General features: G+C 43.0%; 1 protein-coding gene and 1 pseudogene across 2 annotated transcripts in view; one reads left to right on the plus strand and one right to left on the minus strand.

Annotated features, from left to right (window-relative positions):
* DLGAP5 (DLG associated protein 5) overlaps positions 1–8364 on the plus strand; it is a 100052-nt gene extending 91688 nt beyond the window's left edge. The window contains exon 23 of the mRNA XM_082386499.1: positions 6751–8364. The gene's annotated coding sequence lies outside the window, so the exon portion shown is untranslated. The remainder of the gene's footprint in view (positions 1–6750) is intronic.
* A 6313-nt stretch (positions 8365–14677) lies between these two features.
* Positions 14678–18118, minus strand: LOC309626184 (large ribosomal subunit protein uL23 pseudogene; annotated as a pseudogene). The gene has a single exon. The product of its transcript is annotated as a large ribosomal subunit protein uL23 pseudogene (transcript).
* Between the last annotated feature and the right edge of the window lie 7933 nt (positions 18119–26051).

Raw genomic sequence — 26051 nt, forward strand, 5'->3', positions numbered from 1 at the left:
ATCCCATAATACAGTAAAATATACTGGGTTTAGAGGGGGTCTGCCTACCTTGAGTAAGGCATGCCTTTGACTTGTTTTCCCAGAGGCAAGAGGCACTTGCATCTCACCATACACAGCCACACCTGGCACCTCCTTGCTGCCAGCGACACATCTGCAGGACTATACACAGGCCCTGGACAGAAACGTTCAACACAAGTGGAGGTGCTAGTCATCCTACTTTAGAAAGAAAATGACCAGAATGTGAGTGAGCAGACTACCCATTGCAGGCCCTGGCTCCGCAGCCACAGGAGCAGAACAGAAATTTGTGAGAGGACAGGAGGAAGTTTCTTCTCTTTCGAGGTTTCTCCTTCCTTTTCTTTTCCTCAGCCAAGCTTGGGAAATGGGAGAAAACTAACCAAAGGCAAGAAGGCAGAAAGCGGGAATTCCCTGGCGGTCCAGTGGTTAGGACTTGGCACTTTCACTGCCAAGGGCCCGGGTTCAATTCCTGCTCGGGGTACTAAGATCCCGCAAGTTGCATGCCATGGCCAAAAAAAAAAAAAAAAAAAAAAAAAGGCAGAAAGCATCTCTCATCCTTTGATCATGAGAGTGAAAACATGTTTCATGTTTCTCATAGCATATTAAATGCCAGGTTCAAGATGTCCTGCTGGGGAGATGGTGTCCGTACCGGAGATGGGTGTGGCCATGACACCAGTGTGTTAGCCTCAGCATTCTTGGCTTGCGTGGACTCCTACTATTTGATCTATCGGAAACATTTCCTCGTAAGGATGAATGCTTAGTTTGGTCTCAGGGCCAGGTGTTCCCCTTCAGATCATTGCCTGAAAGAAGTGGTTTTAAGCTACAAAGAAAACAAGTTAGGCCTGTCTCAATTTTTCTACATGAACCTTCAGGTTCCAGCAAACCTGCTTCTCAGATGTGCCGGATTTTCATCTTCCAGTTTCAGAGGTCTGAACCAATTTTGCCCTGGAAACAGATCTCAGTTTCAAAGCACTCCTCTCTGCCTGGTATTCAGGGTATGAAGGGCTACATCCTGCTTTGGTAAACTCTGTCCTGGTAGGAGTTCAAGACCAAGAGTAGTTAAAGCTGGAGCCCAGAGGCTTGTAAGAGATTACCAGGTCACCCCGAGAGAGGTCGCTTCTCAATCTTTAGCCCTTTTATTTATTTTTAAAATCTTTTTATAAATTTATTTATTTTTGTGTGAGTTGGGTCTTCGTTGCTGTGTGTGGACTTTCTCTAGTTGTGGCGAGCAGGGGCTACTTTTCGTTGCCGTGCGTGGGCTTCTCATTGCGGTGGCTTCTCTTGTTGTGCGTGGGCTTCAGTAGTTGTGGCTCGCAGCTCTAGAGCGCAGGCTCAGTAGTTGTGGCGCACGGGCTTAGTTGCTTCATGGCATGTGGGATCTTCCTGGACCAGGGCTCGAACCCGTGTCCCCTGCATTGGCAGGTGGATTCTTAACCACTGTGCCACCAGGGAAGTCCCTTTAGCCCTTTTTTTAAGTAAGGCTTCATGCCCTCCCTCTGCTGGAGACTTCAGACCCCAAAAGGTATTTGCCTTTCCAGAGGCCTCTTCTTTCAGGTCAGCCCCGGGCTAACCTGACCTTGTGCAGTTCTGACCGGCTCTGTTAACCTTTTATTTCACTCTCACAGACCTGGTGAATGCCTTTGTGAACTGGCCTTGAAAAAGTTTTACAGACTCCACAGTCTGGATTTTCTCTGCCAGTACTCTGTTTGCTTGTTATGTTGCAAGAATGGGACCCAACAGCCTCCATACCCCACGACTCAGCCTCGCTCTAATGAGCTGTGTGTTGCAGACCTTCCTGGGGCAGCGCCCCCTCTAATGTCGGCCAGGTGATGCCTAGGCCACCAGAGCCCTGCCTGAGCCGGGACGCGAGTCAGAAACACTCCCCACAGGCAGGCAGAGGGAAAGGGAAGGTGAATTCCGGTGTATCCCACTCCCCAATACTGCAGCCACTCTTGGCCTTTCCCCGGCACAGCCTGGGAGGCACCAGTTAAGGGTTGGGAAGAACTTCCGTAGTGAGATCCATTGTGATCCATTTTTTTCTCAGAGTCAGAGATAGCAGAGTGGCTATCTCTGACTCTGAGAAAAGGCAGTGGTGATATCCACCTAGGGGTTGTGTGAAGAAGCCTGTCTTATTTTCAGCTAATTGGTCTTAGATTTGTGGGGCATTCAATTTACTGGGAAAAAAAAAATCTGACTGTTAAGCTTTTGGGGGCAAACCAGAGGAAATCATAGAATTAGCAATTTAGAGATTCTCAGAGTCTCTGGCCAAAAAAAAAAAAAAAAGAGATGACAGAAAAAGAAATCACTGTGCTCTAGAGCTGTGGCAGAAGGCCAAACACTGGATAATGGCCACAGAAGAGATATTAATGAATTACGTTTAAACACATGCTTCTCTCTGGAAAGGAATTGCTTAGGGAAATCTTATGCCTTAATTCCTGCTACTGCTAAATGGGAAAACCTTAACTGATTTTACCTTAAATTCTTTTAACCTTAAACTCTTTTACCAGATTTTAAAAATTCAGGCCTCCTTGCAAAAATGCAAACACATTTCTACCTCTAGATGGGCTGTAACAAAAGCAGTAGACTTAAACAATAGTCAGTTTTATGAAAAGAGATGAAATCTGACCACAGTTCACACATTTCCCAATGATTTTCTGTTTGCTGCATCTTATCTATGAATCATCTGACACAAAACAGCTGTAAGGCCTCTCTGCTCTCAGGACATGATGGTATAAGTTCCATGCTCTACCAGGAACTGCACCCCAGTTTGTGGTCTAGTGGATGGCAAAATTTACATAACACGAGTCCCAGCCCACTAAGCCTACCCCCCGGGGTGGCTACGCCTCCCCTCCTGCAGTCCCTGGAATGACCACACTTTGGACTGGCTCCCGCCCCAGCAGGAAACGCAGGCCTCTTGGCTGCTAGTGCCAGAGTGTTGCCTGGTTCCTGACCACACCCATAGATTTGTTTGCTTTCTTTCATTTTGGCGAGGATCTTTTTATTTTACTTATTTATTTTTAAAATTGCACTGAAGTATAGTGTTGATTTACAACGTTGTGTTAATTTCTGCTGTACAGCAGAGTGACTCAGTTATACATATATATATTCTTTTCCATTATGGTTTATCACAGGATATGGAATCTAGTTCCCTGTGCTATACAGTGGGACCTTGTTGTTTATCCGTCTTATATATAACAGTTTGCATCTGCTAATCCCAGACTCCCAATCCTTCCCTTCCCCTCCCCCACGCCTTGGCAACCACAAGTCTGTTCTCTGTGTCTGTGAGTCTGTTTCTGTTTTATAGATATGTTCATTTGTATTGTATTTTAGATTCCACATACAAGTGATATCATATGGTATTTGTCTTTCTCTGTCTGACTTACTTCACTTAGTATGATAATCTCTAGGTCCATCCATGTTGCTGCAAATGGCATTATTTCATTCTTTTTAATGGCTGAGTAATATTCCACTGTATGTATATGTGTATATATATATATATATATATATATATTTCACATCTTCTTTATCCATTCATCTGTCAGTGGACATTTAGTTTGTTGCCATGTCTTGGCTATTGTAAATAGTGCTGCTATGAACACAGTGGCACATGCATCTTTTCAAATTATATTTTGTCTGGCTATATGCCCAGGAGTGGGATTGCTGGATCATATGGTAACTCTATTTTTTAGTTTTTTGAGGAACCTCCATACTGTTCTCCATAGTGGCTGCACCAATTTACGTTCCCACCAACAGTGTAAGAAGGTTCCCTTTTCTCTACACCCTCTCCAACACTGATTATTTGTAGACTTTTTAATGATGGCCAGTTTGACCCGTGTGAGGTAGTCACTACCTCATTGTAGTTTTGATTTGCATTTCTCTAATAATTAGCAATGCTTAGCATCTTTTCATGTGCCTATTGGCCATCTGTATGTTTTCTTTGGAGAAATGTCTATTTAGGTCTTCTGCTCATTCTTTGATTGGGTTGTTTTTTTTTGTTTTGTTTTGACAACATTTAGTTGTCAGATCTATTTATTTTCCTTTATTCTGGAACATTCCTTCAGCTTTTCTTTATGTTTCTTGACCCTAACATTTTAAAAGAGTACAGGCCAGTTATTTTGTAGAATGTCTTTCAATGTGAGTTTGTTTCATGTTTCCATGATTAGATTCAGGTTATGCATTTTTGGCAGGAATATCACAGAATTGTTGGTGTGTCCTTCTCCAAGCATCCCAATCCGAGGCACATGGTATTAGATATTGGTTTATACCAATATAGAGATGTTAGGTTTGATGACTTAAGTGTTTTCTGCCACTGTGAAGTTATTATTTTTTCCTTTGTAGTCAATAAGTAATTGGGGGGCATACTTTGCAACTCTGTAATTGTCCTTTTTTTTTTTTTGAGACTTTTTTTAAAAAATTTTTTTGGCTGTGTTGGGTCTTTGTTTCTGTGCATGGGCTTTTTCTAGTTGCAGTGATCGGGGGCTACTCTTCGTTGCGGTGCACAGGCTTCTCATTGTGGTGGCTACTCTTGTTGCAGAGCATGGGCTCTAGGGCACACAGGCTTCAGTAGTTGCAGCACACGGGCTCAGTAGTTGTGGCTCGCAGGCTCTAGAGTGCAGGCTCAGTAGTTGTGGCGCATGGGATTAGTTGCTCCATGGCATGTGGGATCTTCCCAGGCCAGGGATTGAACCTGCGTTCCCTGCATTGACAAGTGGATTCTTAACCACTGCATCACCAGGGAAGTCCAATAATTATCCAATTTTTTGTCAAACTTTTCCCTATCAGTTTTCTACCTCTGTCATTTTGGTGTTCTACTGTAGTGAAGAGGTTTCCCTTTACCTCCATGTATTTATTTGTTCATTTATTTATTTATATCAATATGGATTCTTATTTTATTTGGTGGGGTATAATCCATTACAAATATTATTTATTTTGATGTGAGATTGTCCCAGATTGGGCCAGTGGGAGCCCCATCAAGCTAGCTTCTGAGTCCTTTCAACATGATTCTTTGAGTATTTCTTTACTTTTTGGCTCAACAAGATGCTCCAGGCTCATCCTGTACTTTTCCTGCCCCCAACCCTGGAACAAGCCATTTCTCAAGGATCCCTGGTTCCTTCCGTGGGGAATGGTATTTAGAAACCAAGGTCTGGGGGTTCAATATGCTCATTCCTACTGTGTCATTACTTCTAGTCCCTTTTAGCAGACAGAATTAGATTATATTACCTACATAAACACACAGATTATTTTCTATCTATAAATAGATTATTTCTAATAATGTATTAGAAATATATTGGAGACATATATAGAGATATATTAGCCATATATAGTTATATGGATAACTCCAATTCCAATGCAAAAAATACCTTTTCTGTGTCTGTAATTTCTCTCCCCAACAATTGGAAATCAGACTCCCACTTACCTCATGCCCAAGAATACACAGATTGTAGTTTCAGAATTGCTAATTCCTAGCACTACTAAAAGTAAACCTAACCAGGGTTCGATTTGTTTACTGTTTTTTTAGGTAAAATTTACATACATTGAAATGCACAAATCCTAAGTATACAGTTCAACGGCTTTTGACAAATAGCTGTACCTGCATAACCCACACTTCTTTCAAGATATGGGACATTCATCTCTGTATCTTCTCAGAAAGTCCCATCGTGTTTCTTCCGAATCAGTCCTCCCCCCCACCTATGGCAACCACTCTTCCAGTATTTTGCTTAGTCTGAAGACATCAGTTGGCTGCCCTGGTTTTGAACCCCCATCTTCATCTTGTGCTCTACTCTGGGCTCTCCCGCTCCAAGGCTCATGCCACCTCAGTGCCTGGACTTAGATTTTGTTGTGCTGCTCTTCCTTGGCAATCCCAGATTTGATTTGCAGTTCCTCTTCCAGTCTTTTGCAATCTCTGGTGCCAATGAGTCTTCTCCTCCTACAGGCTAGATGCTGATTCAGTTCCTGCACTAGTCTACACTCCTCATTCCTACTGGACTTTTGACGCAGCTCCAAAGAATATCTGGCCTGGAATGTGCTTCCAGAATAACACAATTTACTAATGATAGTTTCATTAAAAGGCACAGCACCTCAACACTTGGTAATGTCTCCCTGTCTGGTCCTGCTTGATGGCTAGATTCTGAGCCACACCTATTCCTCCATTCCTAAATCTTGCTTCCTTACTGCAGTTGGGTGACAGTCACAGTTCTTCCTTCCCAGTGACAGCTGGAGCCTTGTGAGCATGACTGTGATAGACAGAAACCATGTATCTTGTGTGTGTTTAGTCAATGTGAAACCACTCAGCTCACCACCAAGACATGGCAAGTGGCCAGAGTTGGGGGCACAGGCAGAGAAAGTGGGTGGACCCCATGCACCCTGTAAATGCTTAATAAATAACTCCCCTTAAGTAGCACTCAGCCTAGCCAGAGCTATAGGGTGTAGGGTAGAAACTAAGGTGAGGCTTCAGAACCAGAAAGTCACACTCGTGTTAATATTTAGAAAAGAATGGGGTTATAATAGCTTATTTTCCAGGCTCCCTAATGAAAAGACTTAGTGTGATTTAATCATGAGGGTTTCTGAAAAGGCTATTTGACATGAAGGCACTTAGCTCCACTCTTCATGTTGGCCCTTGATTATATTAGCAGTTTAATAAACAGTTGCTTGTTTTGTCTTTTGTGTGCTTGGATTTCCCCAAGCAAGGTTAGAAGCTCCTTGAGGGAGGTAACTGTTGTTTTCCTCCTGCCTCAGCACCAGCTCCCTGTCCAGTGACAAGACATGTTCAGTAGATACTTCTGAATTAAATGGAGTCTTCTGGGACTTCCCTGGTGGTGCAGTTGTTAAGAATCTGCCTGCCAAGGCAGGGGACACGGGTTTGAGCCCTGGTCCAGGAAGATCCCACACACCGCGGAGCAACTAAGCCTGTGCGCCACGACTACTGAGCCTGCGCTCTAGAGCCTGTGAGCCACAACTATTGAGCCCACGTGCCGCAACTACTGAAGCCCACGCACCTAGAGCCCGTGCTCCACAACAAGAGAATTCACCGCGATGAGAAGCCCGTGCACTGCAACGAAGAGTAGCTCCCGCTCGTCGCCAACTAGAGAAAGCCTGCGCACAGCAGCAACGAAGACCAAACGCAGCCAAAAATAAAAATTCATAAATAAATAATAAATAAATAAAATAAATGGAGTCTTCTTAGTCACCTTAATGAGGTCTTCCTTCCACTGTATCCCAGTTCCCAGTGCAGTACCAAGCCCAGAGTAAGCATTCAAATTGGCTGAGTAAATCATGAGCTAATTCCATTAAATTGTCACTGAATCAAAGTGTCGTTCCTTTTAGGAGTCCACATTTTCAAAGAGGACAGCTATGAAGGGGCAATTCTTAATAACCCAAGTGGAATTAATCTCATAGTGGAATTACAGGCAACAGGGAGCCTGGATGCCACAAAGGGTTCACTATATTCTGCTGACGGTTCCCTTTTGCTGTCTACCTTTCCTGAGTTTTCTCTCTCCTATTAAATTTTCATTTGTTTCCTTTGGCCCAACAGCAAATTTGCTGTCACAGCTTCTTCTAAAGAGCCCTGTAGAAACTAGAATCTCCTAGTGGCAAATCTTCTAAAGCTTTCTGCTTTTATCCCTGCTAGCAAGACTGTGGAGGTTGACACCAGCAGGCAGGCAGCCAGGGGCTCTGTAGGGCTGCATCCCCTCCTCGACAGGTGACATACATTACGGGATTTGGTTCCAACTCTTTAGCTCAGGTGCCTAGCTGTGGAGGATCTGCCTCTGCCATGCCTCTCACCCCATTCTGACTTCATGCATCTTACTGAGATTATCTGAACTATCTACTTCCTAATGAGTCTGCCGGCCCGCTGGTTGTGATAAAGTGTAAAGCTATTTGGCCCTAATCTCAAATTTATGATTAGCCTCCTACTGGGGAGGCCCACCACCCAAACCACTAGTCATTATATTTGGGAACAAGGCCAGGGAAACATAAGCCATTCAGTACCCCATGTAGAACTCCATCCAGTTGAGCTGGACTGGGCCACAACTGAAGTGGGTGGTCTCACTTTGATCTAAAGCCAATGGTTCTCTGTAACCCTTGGCTTCAATTAGAGTCATCTGGGGAAACTTAAAAAAATTCTGATGTCCAGGCCCCACTTCCTGAGCTTCTGATTTAATTAGACTTGGATGAGGCCTGAACATGTTTATTCTTTCTTATGAAATGAGCTTTTATATAAGTACAAAAGTACTTTTGTATAAAAAAAAAGCTACAAGGCCATCACTAGTACATTTGAACTTATTATTACAAATTTTCTTTATAATTTTGATTGTTGTGCAATGTTCCATGGAGCACACATATTTTTTTTTTTAAACCATAATCCAATGTATTTAGTTATTTATTTATTTGGCTGTGTTGGGTCTTTGTTGCGGCATGCGGGATTTTCGTTGTGGCATGCGGGATCTTTCATGTCGGCGCGCGAGGTTCTCTCTAGTTGCGGCGTGCAGGTTTTCTCTTCTCTAGTTGTGGCACGCAGGTTCCAGAGCGCGCAGGCTCTGTAGTTTGCAGCACACGGGCTCTAGTTGAGGCGCGCAAGCTCAGTAGTTGTGGCGCGCGCGCTTAGTTACTCCGCGGCATGTGGGATCTTAGTTCCCCGATCAGGGATCGAACCCGTGTCCCCTGCGTTGGAAGGCAAATTCTTTACCACTGGACCACCAGGGAAGTCCCGAGCACACATATTTAACCAGTCGCCTGCTGTTTGTTGAACATTTAGTTTGTTTCCAATTTTTAGCTATTATAAAAGGAAACATAATGAGAGCAATCTTCACATAAGTTTTGCTATTTGAGGCATTATGTATTTCATTCGGAGAAATTTCCAGAAGTTTTATTAGTGGATAAAATAGTATGCAAATATTTTATTTTATTTTTAGCTGCACTGGGTCTTTGTTGCTGTGCACGGGCTTTCTCTAGTTGTGGGGAGCGGGGGCTACTCTCTCTCATTGCGGTGGCTTCTCTTGTTGCTGAGCACGGGCTCTAGGTGCGCAGGCTTCAGTAGTTGCGGCACGCAGGTTCAGTAGTTGCAGCCTGAGGGCTCTATGATACACAGGCTTCAGTAGTTGTGGAGCACGGGCTTAGTTGCTCCATGGCATGTGGGATCTTCCCGGACCAGGGCTCGAACCTGTGACCCCTGCATTGGCAGGTGGATTCTTAATCACTGCGCCACCAGGGAAGTCCCTGAAAATATTTTAGGCTCTTGATATTGTCCAGTTGCTTTTCGAAAGGATTTTAACCAATTTACACTCATTCCAGAATGGGTGAAAATTTCCATTTTGCCCAGCATCGATCATTTGCTGACATAACAAAGCATTTATTCTATATTTCAATGTGTTTGTCTATATTTGAGACTTATATTTTTAAAAAACCTCCCCAAGAGGACAACAGTAGGCTTGACTAAAGGTTGGCCAAGTGCTGGGGGCCCTTTTCCTCAGCCCCTGGAGATCTTGTCCAATGGTGGCAAAGGCCCAGGAAAAGAACCCCAAGGAAATGTGCACCAAGGAGAAAAGGAGGTTTCCTCTGAAGGCCTCAGGCCAAATGGGCCCCAGCCATCCTCCCTGGGCCTTTCTAGGGAGGGGCTCTTCTCCTCCAGCTGCCTTGGGTTGGAAGTGACCCAAAGAGAACCAAGAGCACATGATCCCAAAGAGGGAAAACAGGAGAAAAATCTGTTATGCATAATCAGGAGCTTGGAGCCTCTCCCAAAATTCTGGGTGAATCTACTTCCCAGCCCTTGGTCCTGACTCACAGAAGCCTCTGGCTGTGCTGACCACCCCCATCAGATGTGCCTCCTCCATACCCCATTCCCATAGCCTTGGTTTTTTAGATTGCTTTTTAAATTACTGAAGAGCTACTGGTACAGCATAAACAAATAATATAGAAACAAAAATGGCAAATTTGGAAAGATTCCCCCTCACCTCCTACTTCCATTCCCTTCCCCAGAGGTAACCTGATAAGTGTGTATCCTTCTAGATCATTTAACAGTGCTAGCGTGTGTGAGATTGTGTGTGTATGCATACAGGATTTTTAAAATATATAAATGGAATCATGCTATATGTAGTTATTGCCAACTTGCCTTTATCATTTAACTTTAAAGTATAGACCACTTTCTGTGTTAGTTAGTGTAGAGCTGCCTGATTCTTTTTCATGGCTGCATGATAATCCATTGTATATAATGATATCATATAATGTAACACATTTTGTTGTTGGATGCTTCACTTGCTTCTCATTTTTCTCTATGACGACGGTGCTGCAGTGAACTCATTTGTGTGCGTGTTTTGCCATCTACCTGACTTTGAGTGTTGCCACTGCCAGAAAACTCCTGGCATTGGGCTTCAACTATGCATACCCTAGGGTGTCTCCGCTACGTCCAGTACTCATTTAGGCTTTGGAGGAGCACGACCAGGCTCAGTCCTGACCTCTGTTCTCGTCCTGTTTTTCTGCTGTTGTGGTCAAGTATACCTTATGGCCCAGCTTCCAGGGTTCTGACAACACCACCACATCATGCAAAGGTGCAAATAGTATGGCTAGTGTCCCTCTGACCGTTGGGAGGGAAGAAAGAAGGCCAGCTTTTCCAAATGCAATCCAGTTGGAGAAAGTCTGAAAGTGGCCGCCTATCAAAGTGGTTTTCAAGATCCTCACTCTTTTGCCCCTGGGAACTGACATAGGAGATACAAGGAGCTGAAGTGGTGTTAGAGGCTCTCCAAAGCAGCAGAGGGAGCCAGGGCGTATGGTGTGTGTGTGTGTGTGTGTGTGTGTGTAGCCCTAGACTAAATGTCCTTGGCCCATGGATGGAGATAGCCAGTCCTTGATCTAACGTGTTGTTGTACTTGTGTCCTTTAAGATTTGCAAGCCCCCTGGTCCTGTAAGAAGCAATAAGGGCTAATGAGAAGCAGGCTGTACTCTGGGAAACAGGAAACCTGGTTCCATATACGACTTCATCAGGCCCTACCATGAAATTTTGAACAGCTTCAGTTTGCTGCCCTGTGCTTTGGGTCTCTTGTCTAGAGGTGCCATCTGCATCTTTGGGATGCTGGGGTTAGAGCTCTTGTTTTTCCTGCAAGATAGTGCTAGTGTCATTGGCTGTTAAAAATGGGACAGGCAGGGGAGCTTTGCCATTTGGAGGAGATGTTTGCTGTGTTTGGCTTATCCTGCTTGCGTGTTTCCTTCTTTTTTACTTTCTGGACACACAGAATGAACATATGTTTGTAGTAGTGGAGGCAGGGTCTGAACTTCCCATATGGCAGCCTCCTGAAATGTATTCTTGCACGCACAAATGCAAAGGCAGATGTTGGTCTGCTCTCTCAACCCTTTGGGAACTCTCTGGGGAATGGTGGTGTGGTCACTGTCAGAGCAGAGCAACAAACAAGTCTGCTTTAATCAGGGATGAGCTACGTTTGAGCATTACTAAAGTTGCTCATGGAAAAGTAATTTATTTAGACAAATCAGGATTTTAAAGCTTTTCATTGAAGTGTAACTTACATGCAGAAAAGTGCATGAATTATAAACATGCAGCTTAGTGAATTTGTGCAAAGTGAACACACCTATGTCACCCACGTAACTCCTACCTAGGTCAAGGAGTAGAACATTATTGGCACCCCAGTAGACCCCTGTATCCCCCCCTCCCAGTTACTAGTCCTTTGAGGTATAACCACTAACTTTTCAACACTTTATATTAATTTTGCCTGTTTTGAACTTTACATATATTTGTGAAATTTATTTATTACATTTTGCATAGATTCTGTTCATTATTCTCATTACCACATGGAATTCATGATAGAAATATACCACAGTCAACTTATCCATTCTATGTTGGTGGGATTTGGGGTTGGTTTTCATTTGGGGCTATTGCACATTATGTTGCTATGAACAGTTTTGCACATACCTTTTGGTGCCTATGGGCACGCACTTCGGCTGTATACATTCTTACAGGTGGAATTGCTGGGTCACAGGGTTCTTAATAAATTTATTTATTTATTTATTTTTGGCTGTGTTGGGTCTTCGTTGCTACATGTGGGCTTTCTCTAGTCGTGGCAAGCGGGGGCTACTCTTTGCTGCGGTGCGCGGGCTTCTCATTGCGGTGGCTTCTCTTGTTGTGGAGCAGGGGCTCTAGGCATGCGGGCTTCAGTAGTTGTGGCGCACGGGCTTAGTTGCTCCACAGCATGTGGGATCTTCCCAGACCCAGAGCTCGAAACTGTGTCCCCTGCATTGGCAGGCAGATTCTTAACCACTGCACCACCAGGGAAGCCCAGGAATGTAGTATTGATAGGGGACAGAGCACAGGGCTAAGCTCAGGCCCCAGACCTCTGGTCACCTCCCAGGCTTGGATTACAGGGGAGCCAGAGTAAACCACTCACCCTCTGTGTTTCCTCAACTGTAAACTGGAAATAATCAGTACCTGCTCTATTCCTTGCTGTGGGTGGGAAAGCCCTCTGCAAAGTCTCAAGCTGCATGAATGGAAGCTGTCATTAACATGGAAGCAGGGGAGGGAGCCTTTTAATTATTAATGAGAACTAAAGAACAAACTATACTGATGTGAATTTCCATTTCCAATGAAGAATCCAGAGATTAGGTTAACTGCTCTGCTAGACAGAGTGGTATTGCCAGAGGGGCCTGTAATATTATTCTCTCAAACCCAGACACATAGAGTAACCTCCCAAGCCTGTCCTCCTCTGTATGTTACCAGAAGATTCCTCACCTGCCTGGAGCCCCAGGGGTCCTCCCAGTTTTTCCTCTCAGTCCCCAAATGCCCAACTTCTTTTTTTCCTCTGCATCACCCTGAGTTGTCCTGATCTGGAAAAACTGTTTGGTTTGGCTCTGCCCAGCTGGACCAGGTCTAAGGCACCAGGAAAGCCAAAGGACACGAGCATTCCACACCCTCTTGCATTATTGAATGTCAGGTTTGAGTAATGTCAGGGAGGTGCTCTGGTCTCACAGTGAAGCTAAAAGTTCACAGCCATTTATTCTCCCAAAGGTTGTACTATGCTAACTCAGGGGCTGTAAAAATTAATAATTAATTGAAAGTCGTGTCAAAACCTCTTCCATCCTGTTGGTTCCCAAGCAGATAGTCACACAAGTAGATGGCAGTGCCCTCTTCTGGCCAAGGCCACACTTGCATGGCTGTGGCTAAGGCGAGGGGCTTGTGACCCCGGGCTGGTTGTTCGTTCGGGGGCAGGCTCACCTTGGGGTTAGTCTTGGGTGAATCACATTTGGTGATCCACCCTTCCTTTTCTCTTCAAAAACGAAAGATCAGAACTATGATGGTTGGTTTTATGTGTGGTTAACATTTAAATCAGTACTTTTTTTTACTCTCCGAATGTGGCTGGGCCTTATCCTTAAGAGCAAAAACTGAGGTTTCCCAAAGAATTTCTCCTTCAAGTCCGCAACATAGGAACTCTGTGTTTCCAGCCTGCAAATTTTGAGTTCAATACTACAACATCAACTCTTCCCTGAATTTCCAGGCTGCCAGCCTGCTCTACGAATTCCAGACTTGTCAGCCCTCACAATCGTGTGAGCCAATTCCTTAAGATAAAACTGTGTGTGTGTTTGTGTGTGTATACAGTTGACCCTTCAACAATGTGCAGTTTAATCCAGTATATAGTCAGCCCTCGCATCCACAGTTCCTCCACATCCATGGATTCAACCAACCACAGACCGTGTAGTACTGTAGTATTTACTATTGAAAAATATCAGGTAAAAGTGGACCCATGCAGTTCAAACCTGCATTGTTCAAGCGTTTCAACTGTATGTATGTGTGTATATTATATACTATATATATGTGTGTGTGTGTATATATATATCTCTCTCCTATTGGTTCTGTTTCCATGGAGAACCCTGACTAATACAAAACCTAGTCCGAATTCCATTTTATATCAGTGACATCTCATTTGAATATATTGAATGTAAAGAGACATGAAGTATATAGCAGGTGACTTTCTGAGTTCAGGTTTAAGTTCCAGTCCCATTTCACTTACTAGCTTCATCTACTAGCTACTCAATTATATTTAGCCTTGGTTTCTTCATTTGTATAAAGGAGAAAATAGTCATATTTACTGAATAGGCTATTATGAAGATTAAATAAGACAAAACATGTGCGTAGAATAGTGTCTGGCTCAGAGTAAGTACTCAATAAATGTTAGTTATTATTATTAAGGTTATTGAGGGGCATTGTCAAAGAAGGGGATTTACAGAGTGAGGGGTACATGGCAGGGGAGCTGGTCTTGCTCACCTCCCCCCCTTGTCTCCCCAAACTCTCATGTACAGGCAGTCTCTGCTTTTCACTGCCTGTTCCTGGGGGATATTATAAAGCAATTTCTTATAGAGTGTCCTGTTTCTTCCCATCAGAACCCAATCAAGCTTAAAAGTTGGATTCCAATTTAATGGACTAAGCCATTATTATGTCACAAAAGCAAAGTACAATAAATCTTGGTAATTATTTAAAAACAGCAAAATTATTCTTTTAAGTCTTAATATGGGGCTTCCATAAAATTTAATCTTCACGCCACAATGCAACTTATCATCAATTAGCAGTTTTGTTTGCCTTCTGACAATTTAGAAGGAGTTTTGCACGATGATTTAGTAGGTCAAAACCTGTTTTTTTTTTTTTGTTTTTTTTTAGAAATTCACGTTCTTTTATTTATTTATTTATTTATTTATGGCTGTGTTGAGTCTTCGTTTCTGTGCGAGGGCTTTCTCTAGTTGCGGCGAGCGGGGGCCACTCTTCATCGCAGTGCGTGGGCCTCTCACCATCGCGGCCTCTCTTGTTGCGGAGCACAGGCTCCAGACGCGCAGGCTCAGTAATTGTGGCTCACGGGCCCAGTTGCTCCGTGGCATGTGGGATCTTCCCAGACCAGGGCTCGAACCCATGTCCCCTGCATTGGCAGGCAGATTCTCAACCACTGCCCCACAAGGGAAGCCCTGTTTTTTTTTTTTTTAATAGGGAAAACTTTGGTATTTAGAATTAGCCAGCTGGCCTCAGTTTAGATGATCCCAATTTTGTTGGCAATATCAAAAGCATCATAGTCAGGGTCCAGTTAAACATATGCCTTCTTCTCTCCATTAGGCTTGATCAGGGTATTGACCTTAGCCATGCCAATGTCATAGAGCTCCTTCACAGCCTGTTTAATCTGGTGCTTGTTGGCCTTGACATCCACAATGAACACCAGTGTGTTGTCTTCTATTTTCTTCATGGCTGACTCAGTGGTCAGGGGGAACTTGATGATGGCATAGTGGTCAAGCTTGTTTCTCCTAGGGGCGCCCTTCCAAGGATATTTGGGCTGCCTTCTGAGCCTCGGTGTTTTGGGCCATCGGAAGGTAGATGACGTCCGGATCTTCTTTTTTTGTGGCTGTGGATGCCTTTCAACACTGCTTTCTTGGCCTTCAAAGCTTTTGCTTTGGCTTCAGCTTTGGGAGGGACAGGGACTTCTTTCTTTGCCTTACGTGCCATCTTCGTGCAGTCAAAACCTGTTTTTAAAGTTAGCCGAATGGTTATATCTAGGTGGAGGGATTTTGGTTTTAAACATATCTATATACATAGATATTTTAAAATATATACATAAACATATACATAGATATATTTGTGTTTCCTTCAGTGATTCATCAGAAGGACCCACGAGACCCAATAGCAGGTTATATACTCACTGAGATTTATGATAACAAAGGTACAGAACAAAAGCAGCAGGACAAGGACATGCATTAATGGCACCCAGAGAGGTTCAAAACAGGCTTCCAAAGTCCTTCCTTCTCTGAGGTCACACAGGAGTACTCTTTCTCTCACTGTTGACTATGAACACGTGTGAAATGTCTTTGCCCATAGAAGCTGTTTGAATCTCAGAGTCTAAAGCTTTTATGGGGAGCTGGTCACATAGGTATATCCTGTTATGCAACCAACCATGACAACCGAAACTCAGGACCTTAACAATGAAACCAGGTGCAGATCGTAGATTTTGATGTTTGTGCAAAGCAACCTGACAAGCAGGTATGATACAGTCCATTGCTCCAGGTGTGTATAACAAATCCATCAATCACTAACAAAAAGAACACTCTAAGCCCACATTCCTAGCGGTTGGCCAAGGGTTAATCATGGGTCCTTGAAGACAGGTAGGGAGTAGGCAACCAGACCTGCTGTGTTAACTCTTTCCTCACAGTCTGAATTTTCTTAAATGTCTATAATTCGCCTCTGTTACTTTGGTAATCAGAAAAGTAACTAATAATATAAAGGCATCTGAAGTTAATGATTTTCCTTTTTAGTCATTTAATGATGCTGCTTTGTAATTGCAGTACATTTCCCTGTAGTCAGCAGAGCTGCCGAGAGAAGTCAAGTCACCTTACTAGACACTTCATGAATGGCCATCAGAGCCTTCATACTCTTTGGGAAAACCATAACAACAGGCTGGGACAGAGCATGTGAGACCTAGAAGGAACCACAGCAACACCTAGTTCAACTTTCCCATCTTAGAGATGAGGAAGTAGGAATACTGAGCGGTGAAAGGACTCACCCAAGGTTCTAAATCTTAGGTCTTTCAATTAAAAACCTCTCTTGGTGGGGGGTGGTGGGAGGAATTGGGAGATTGGGATTGACACATATACACTATTGATACTATGCATAAAATAGACAACTAATGAGAACATACTGTGTATAGCACAGGGAACTCTACTTAATGCACTGTAGTGAACTAAATGGGAAGGAAATCCAAAAAAGAGGGGGTATATGTATATGTATAGCTGATTCATTTTGCTGTACAGTAGAAACTAACACAACATTGTGAAGCAACTATACTCCAGTAAAAATTAATAAAAAACAAACAAAACAGAAAAACAAAAGAAAAACTCCTCTCTTGGTACTCCTGAAATGGGATAAGGCAATGTCTGCTCAGTTGCTTCTGACTGTCTTTAACTTGGGCAGAAACTGGAGGAGCCCTGCCTGGTGGGACTGCCGGCACCGAGTGTGCACGGTCCAATCTCCTTTGGTCTACATAGAGGCTTCCCATCTTTTGCCAGCCCCTTTCTTCTCCAGTGGCCCTACAGAAGCACCAGGACTCTGTATTTAGAGCCTTGCCCATGCAGTGCCAATGGTCTGGTTTGGAACCTTGTAAGAGATTAGTTTCAGCTTCACTAAAATTTCTCTTTCTTTCCCCTTTAGTTATTCTCTTGTAGTTGGGGAGGGGTGGTGTCTCTCTCTCCCCTGGACTTCAAATTCCTTGAAGGTCTCCTGGAATCATGTTATCAAGTGGTTATGATTGTGGGTAGTGAAGTCAAATGGTCCAGGGTTCACATACTGGCTTAGCATCTCACTGGCTTGTGTAATCTGAGTGAACTACTTAATGGAAACAATAGTACCTCCCTCATAAAGTTACCGGGAATGAAAGGAAGTAGTAACTCTTAACTAGCATAGTGTTTGGCATTTAAAAATGTTCGATAAATATTGGCTATTATTTTTTAAGTAAGTACTCCATTTATTTTGGAAAACTCTATCTATTCTCTGATCTTTTTACTCCTTTTTTTTTTTTTTTTTTGGCCTCGCCGCGAGGCATGTGGGACCTTAGTTCCCCCACCAGGGATCGAGCCCGCGCCACCTGCAGTGGTAACTCGGAGTCCTAACCAGTGGACCACCAGGGAATTCCCTAAACAGTTTTATTGAAGTAATTGAGATGTAATATACACTGTACATGTTTAAAGTATATAATGTCATAAGTTTTAACATGTACACATCTGTGAAACCATAATCAAGTTAATGAACATATCCATAACCCCCCAAAGTTTCCTTATATGCTTTTGTAATCCATTTACTTGTCCTCAGGCGACCACTATCTACTCTCTGTCTCTACAGATTAGCTTGCATTTGCTAGAATTGTATATAAATGGAATCATATAGTATGCACTATTTTTTTGGCTTCTTTCACTCAGTATTATTTTGAAATTCATCTATATTGTTGAGTGTATCTATCAGTTGCTCAGTAATTTTCCACTGTTGAGTATATCAAATGCTAAGTAGATATACCCCAATTTGTTTATCCATTCACCTACTGATGGATATTTGGGTTGTTTCGGTTTTGAAATATTAGAAATAAAACTTCTAACTTCTATGAACATTTGTGTACAAGTCTTTTATTTATTTATTTATTTATTTATTTATTTATTTATTTATTTATGGCTGTGCTGGGTCTTCGTTTCTGTGCGAGGGCTTTCTCTAGTTGTGGCAAGGGGGGCCACTCTTCATCACGGTGCGCGGGCCTATCACTATCGCGGCCTCTCTTGTTGGGAGCACAGGCTCCAGACACGCAGGCTCAGTAGTTGTGGCTCACGGGCCTAGTTGCTCCGCGGCATGTGGGATCCTCCCAGACCAGGGCTCGAACCTGTGTCCCCTGCATTGGCAGGCAGATTCTCAACCACTGCGCCACCAGGGAAGCCCCTGTGTACAAGTCTTTACATGGGCACAAACTTATGTTTCTCCTGGGAGTAGAATGGGTGGGTCATAAGGTAGGTAAATGTTAAATTTTTTAAGAAACTGCCAAATTACTTTCCAAGTGGTTGTACCATTTTCCATTCCCCTTAGTAGCATATGAGAGTTCCAGTTGCTCCACGTTATTTATTTATTTTTATCTTTGGCTGTGTTGGGTCTTCGTTTCTGCGCGAGGGCTTTCTCTAGTTGTGGCAAGTGGGAGCCACTCTTCATCGCGGTGCGCGGGCCTATCACTATCGTGGCCTCTCTTGTTGCGGACCACAGTCTCCAGACGCGCAGGCTCAGCAGTTGTGGCTCAGGGGCCTAGTTGCTCCGCGGCATGTGGGATCTTCCCAGACCAGGGCTCGAACCTGTGTCCCCTGCATTGGCAGGCAGATTCTCAACCACTGCGCCACCAGGGAAGCCCCACATTGTTGACAATAGTTGGTATGATCAGTCTTTTTAATTTTGGATATTCTAATAGGTATGTAGTAGTATCTCTTTATGATTTTAATTTTAATTTCCCTAATGACTAATGATGTTGAGCATTTTAAAATGTGCTTTGTTTTGCCATCCATATATCTTTTTGATGAATTATCTGTTCAAATTGTTTGCCCAATATTGATGGGGTTTTGTTTTCTTATTTTTGAGTTTTGAGACTTTAAAAACATATTCTGTATATAAATCCTTTATGTGACTTACAAATATTTTCTTGAAGTCTGTAACTTGTCTTATTATTCTCCTAGCACTGTCTTTCAAAGAACAGAAATTCTTAATTGTAAAGAAATACAATTTATCAATTTTTTCTTTCATGGATCATGCCTTCGGTATTATGATCCAAGGTCACAAAGATTTCTCCTATGTTTTTCTCTAGAAGTTTTTTTTTTTTTCGCATTATTTTTTAAATTTTATTTATTTATTTATTTATTTATTTATTTATTTATTTTTATGGCTCTGTTGGGTCTTCGTTGCTGTGCGAGGGCTTTCTCCAGTTGCGGCAAGCGGGGGCCACTCTTCATCACGGTGTGCGGGCCTCTCACTATCGTGGCCTCTCGTTGCGGAGCACAGGCTCCAGACGCGCAGGCTCAGTAGTTGTGGCTCACGGGCCCAGTTGCTCCGCAGCATGTGGGATCTTCCCAGACCAGGGCTCGAACCCGTGTCCCCTGCATTAGCAGGCAGATTCTCAACCACTGCGCCACCAGGGAAGCCCTCTCTAGAAGTTTTATAGCTTTAAGTTTTACATAGGTCTATAAATGTTAGGTTAATTTTTGTGTATGGTGTGAGATATGAATCAAAGTAGTGTTTTTTCCCCCTTGGATAGGCAATATTTCAGCACTGTTAAGACAATCCTTTCTCTACTAAATCACTTTTACATGTTTGTTGAAAAATCAATTTACCATATATGTGTAGGTCTGTTTCCACACTCTATTTTTCCCCCAGTGATCTGTCTTCATGCCAATACTATACTGTCTTGATTACTGTGTCTTTTCCAAAGTTGTTTAGCTATTAGATCTTTTTCATTTTCAAATAAAATTTAGAATTAGCTTGTCAAGTTTTATACAAATAACCTGCTGGGGTTTTGATTAGAATAGCATTGAATCTATATGTAAACTCAGGGAGAATTGACATCTTAACAACACTGAGTATTCTGGTCCACAAATATAGAGTAGCTCTTTATTTATTGAGGTCTCCTTTAATTTCTCTCAGCTATATTTTGTAGTTTTCAGTGTACAGGACATGCACTTCTGTCAATTTTATTGTTCTGCATTTGACATTTTTGGTACTAGGGTAAATGGTACAATTTTTAATTTCAGTTTTCAGTTGTTTGCTAATATATTGATATCCAGTTGATTTTTATATATTGAACTTATATCCAGGAGCCATGCTAAACTCACTTATTATTTTTATAAGCTATTTTTGTAGACTCCATAGGATTTTCTGCATCGACAATCATGTCCTCTATGAATAGTTTTACTACTTTCTTTTCAATTTGATTGTCTTTTATTTCTTTTCCTTGCCTTATTATACTGGCTTGAACCAGTACAATATTAAATAGAAGTGATGAAAGCAGACATCCTTCCCTTGTTCCTAATTTTAGAGGGAAAGCATTCAGTCTCTTACCATTTAGTATGATGTTAGCTGTAGATGCCCTATAACAGGTTGAGGAAGTTCCTTTCTATTCTTAGTTTGCTAAGAGGTTTTTTTCTTTTAATCAAGAATTGATGTTGGATTTTGCCAAGTGTTCTTCTGTGTCTATTGATACAATTATGATTTTTTTTCCTTTTTAGTCTTTAATATGGTGAATTATTTAGATTGATTTAATAATAGCTTTACTAAGACATAATTCATAGAGCATAAAGTTTACCCTTTTAGAGGGTACAATTCTGTGGATTTTACTATACTTATAGAGCTGTGCACCCATTACTGCAATCAAAATTCCATAACATTTTCTTTACCCCAAAGAGAAACTCTGTACCTATTAGGAGTCATTCCCTACTTCCCCCCTCTCCCCAGGCTCTGGCAACCACCAATCTACGTCTACAGATTTGCTAATTCTGGACATTTCATATGAATGGAATCATACTCAGTGTGGTCCTTTGTGACTGGCTTCTTTGACTTAGCATGTTTTCAAGGTTTATCTATGTTATAGCATATGTCAGTATTTTATTCCTTTTTATGGCTGAATAATATTCTATGGTATGGATATACCACATTTTGTTCATCTATTTATCAGTTGATGAACATTTGGGTTCTTTCTACTTTTTGGCTATTATGAATAATGTTGCTATGAACATTTGTGTACAGTTGTTTGTGTAGACATATGTTTTCATTTTTCTTGAGTATATACCTAGGATTGGAATTACTGGGTCATATGGTTACTCTGGGTTTAACCTCTGAAGAAATTGCCAGGCTGTTTTCCAAGTGGCTGTACAATTATGGGAAGGTTTTAAACTACAACTTCAATTTCTTTAAAAGATAGGGCTATTTAGATTATTTATTTCATCTTGAGTGAGCACTGATAGTTTATGTCTTCCACGGAATTTGCCACTTTCATGTAAGTTGTTGAATTTATTGGCATGAAGTTGTTGATATTTCCTTATTCTTCTTTTAGTATCTGCAGAATGTGTAGAAATGTCATCTCTCTCATTCCTAATATTGGTAATTTGTGTTTTCTTCCTTTTTTTTTTCCTGATCAATCTAGCCTAGGTTTATCAATGCTATTGACTAGATTAGCTAATTTTAAAAAAATCTATGTGTGTGTGTCACTCTGTTATGTGGAAAATTACCTTCATCCAATAGTAGCCTCTAAATACACTACTAGGCAAGCTATCCCAGGGTTCATGGAATATAAAAGATCACACACCAAATAGAAATGCTTGGATCACAAAGTTTATTAAGTCAATGTAAAACACACTGTGAGAAACAAGGGAGTGGAAATGGCTAAGTTAAACACTTAGGATAGGGACAAGTGGAATTCATAGGACCGTGCTACTGGAATCCTGGGGTGTGCTATGTTCATAGGACTTCTATCTTTCTCTTTCTGTGCTGTATCAGCTTTCCCTGCTTGCTGGCAATGCAGATATAAAGACTAGAGTTGAGGTTCGAGCTAGGGGGTCCTATGTCAGTGATACATACTTGCTCTGTTGGAGACATGAAGTTATAGCCACAGTTGTAGCTTGTCAAATCGTCTGTTGAACAGCCATGGAGGGCACATGGAGCCAGACTAGGTATCACTAATGGGTGGCCGAATTAAGGACTCATGAATATGGATATTGAATATATTGTTGAATATTTAGTGCCCAGGCGCCCCTCATGTATGTTTATTACCTCATGTACTCTTGGTTCTTCTAGCCCTTTTTCATCAATGTTTAACCCACACATGTTCTATTTACTAATTCTGACCTTTACTTGATGTATCTTACGAGTTTATCCATCCATTTCTTATCGTCTACAGAATTAAATAATTAAAACTATACATCAAATGTACTAAACTCTCCCCATCTGTTATTCCTTCATCTCTCTGTGACACACTCACCTACTTTGGACATGGTGTACTCTGAATAAATCTTAAAAAATAAGCAATACCCTCTTGTAGTCTTGCCATAGAAATATAATTATTCAAACAAAAAGTTCCTGTAGTTAAATACACGTGGGAACTATTGGGTTTCTTTACTGCAGGACTTGTTAGTGCCTTAACGCACTCATGTAGGGGTACATTTCCATGAGTGATAGTACACGTAGTGTCCCCAAACTTACTGACCCATGGAACTCTACTCGAGGTATATATCTAGCAATTAGTGTTCTATAGAACACATCCCGGGAAATGCCCCCTAGGGGACTGCTCTGTGCAAGGCCTTAAAGAGGGCTGGGAAATGTAGATGTTTCCTAAGGCAGTCATAGACTAAGCAGTTGATTTGAAATTCCCTTGTGTACCTTATAAGGTATAGACATTCAGCTTTTCTGGGTTAGAAATAAATCTGTGGGGACTTCCCTAGTGGTGCAGTGGTTAAGAATCCACCTGCCAGGGCTTCCCTGGTGGCACAGTGGTTGAGAATCTGCCTGCTAATGCAGGGGACACGGGTTCGAGCCCTGGTCTGGGAAGATCCCACATGCCGCGGAGCAACTAGGCCCGTGAGCCACAACTACTGAGCCTGCGTGTCTGCAGCGTGTGCTCCCAAGAGAGGCCGCGATAGTGAGAGGCCCGCGCACCGCCGATGAAGAGTGGCCCCCCGCTCGCCGCAACTAGAGAAAGCCCTCGCACAGAAACGAAGACCCAACACAGCCAAAAATAAATAAATTAATTAAAAAAAAAAAAAAAAAAAGAATCCACCTGCCAATGCAGGGGACACGGGTTTGAGCCCTGGTCCGGGAAGATCCCACATGCTGCGGAGCAACTAAGCCCATGCACCACAACTACTGAGCCTGCACTCTAGAGCCCGCGAGCCACAACTACTGAGCCCATGTGCCACAACTACTGAGCCTGCACTCTAGAGCCTGCGAGCCACAACTACTGAAGCCCCCCCCGCCCCCTGCACCCTAGGGCCCGCATGCTGCAACTACTGAGCCTACGTGCTGCAACTACTGAGAGCCCATGAGCCCATGTCTGCAACAAGAGAAGCCACCTCAATGAGAAGCTGGCACACTGCAACGAAGAGTAGCCCCGCTCACCGCAACTACAGAAAGCCCACGCACAGCAAGGAAGACCCAACACAGCCAAAAATAAAAAAGAAAATCTATAAAAAATATTATAAAAAAGAAATAAATCTATGGTAAGAAGCAAGATAGGGAAATTGGGGTTGTTCAGGTGTGAACTGACCAAATTATTCAGTCAAGGATTTCTCTAATTTCCCTTTTGGAATAAACCCAGGGATGGCCTCCCCATCCCCCAGTCAGCATGGTGCTGACAATAATTCTTCCACTATTGGCTTATATAGCTGCATAGGCAGGCACTTTGAAAGATATTAAGATTATAAAAAGGAATACCAGGACTTCCCAGGCGGCGCAGTGGTTAAGGATCCGCCTGCCAATGCAGGGGACACAGGTTCAAGCCCTGGTCCGGGAAGATCCCACATGCCGCAGAGCAACTAAGCCCGTGCGCCACAACTACTGAGCCTGCACTCTAGAGCCTGCAAGCCACAACTACTGAGCCCACGTGCCACAAGTACTGCAGCCTGCGTGCCTAGAGCCTGTGCTCCTTAACAAGTGAAGCCACCACAATGAGAAGCCCGCATACTGCAACAAAGAGCAGCCCCCGCTCGCCGCAAATAGAGAAAGCCCGCGCACAGCAACAAAGACCCAACGCAGCCAATCAATCAATCAATCAATAAAAAGATAAAGTTGAAGAAATTTAAAAAAAGAAATGAAGACCTATTCTTCCACCAGGCTGGGAAAATATTAGTTTAATGAGACCTCAGGAAACCCAGATCTCTATGAAAAGGATCTCCCTGGTATGGTTACCCTGGACTGTCAAGGGATTCTAAAGAACTTGAAACTGAGTTTATTGGAGTCTCTGCATTTGTCAATAGGAGGACAGCTGACTTAATCTAGTAGACAAAACGGGGGAAAGAAGTAGAGCCAATCACAAGGCTTCCACCGTATTGTGTGTGCTCCATTTCACATCCTCTGCCCCACCATCATCAACATGGAGGCAGGTACTGCCACTCCTGGCCCTCCCTCCCTCCCTGCGCACAAGGACTGCCTTCTTGCCCCTCTTATATTGTCTTCCTGGCACCCTTCTCCCAATTTGTCTCCTGCCTAAATCCTGCTCACCCTTCAGATGGCAGTTCAAATGTTGTTTCCTCTGGCGAGCTTTACTTGACTCCTACAAACTACGTTATGCTTCTCTACCCATCACTTATCACAAGTGCAATTAATGTTCTCTAATGATTGTCTCTTCCACTAGCTTGTGAGCTGCGTGAGAGCAGAAACTGACTAGTTCACTACTGAATTACTAGCACATGGCACAGTGCAAGTGGTTAATAAAAATACCAGTTGAGGGCTTCCCTGGTGGTGCAGTGGTTAAGAATCCACCTGCCAATGCAGGGGACACGGGTTCGAGGCCTGGTCTGGGAAGATCCCACATGCCGCGGAGCAACTAAGCCCGTGAGCCACAACTACGGAGCCCGCAAGCCTAGAGCCCATGCTCCACAACAAGAGAAACCACCGCAATGAGAAGCTCACACACCGCAACAAAGAGTAGCCCCCGCTCCCCGCAACTAGAGAAAGCCCGCGGGCAGCAATGAAGACCCAACTCAGCCAAAAATAAATAAATAAAATAAATAAATTTTAAAAAATACCAGTTGAATGAAAAACTCTATGTGCTGATACATTTTTGCTCATTTAAGTTAGGACTGTTCTGTCTTCCTTTGCCTTAGGTCAAAGTCTTCTCAATTCCCTTTATCCAAGGCTCAGATCCTCCCATATTCATTCCAAGAAGTGCCTCTCTTATCTATTCCCTGATCAAAGTAGTAGTTGGCATCCCTGTATATGGGCTAAAGTCTCTCATGTAATCTGGAGCAAAGGAGCCTTGGAAAAGCAGGGCTCTCTGTTTAAAAATGAGGTGTTCAGAGTTCCTAGTGGCCTGAGACTCTGTAATGAATAGCTCTTGTGTACTCCCAAAGCCCAGCAAGAAGGAATGGTGTAGCTGTGGGCAGCCATGAAGCAAGCTGTGTTCGCAGGTATGCTGCTGACGTCATTGGGAAATAATGCTGGGAAAGCCGTTCCAGGGTGGGGCTAGCTGTTCTCTGGAATGTTGGAAACACAGGCTCTATTCTACCGCTCCTCAGCGGTAGAATAGTTACACTCAAGCAGCTTCAATCAGTTCCTCCCCAGAGTACCTGCCTGCCTCACATCCCTCCGGAAACTTACTCACATACCCATTCCTTAGCCTACCCCAAAGTCAGCTGCTTTCAAACAGAGTATGGATGTGATTAGGAAAATGTGGCCAGGGGCAAACAGGCTGGAGGTGAGGACTGTCTCCCTCTTGTATTCATTTTCTCTGAGACAGGACTTTTTCTGAAGTGCCAGATGCCTTGAATCACTAATGGAGATCTGCATCGCAAAG

This window comes from Balaenoptera borealis (assembly GCF_965194805.1).
Source record: "Balaenoptera borealis genome assembly, chromosome: 3".
Lineage (NCBI taxonomy): Eukaryota > Metazoa > Chordata > Mammalia > Artiodactyla > Balaenopteridae > Balaenoptera > Balaenoptera borealis.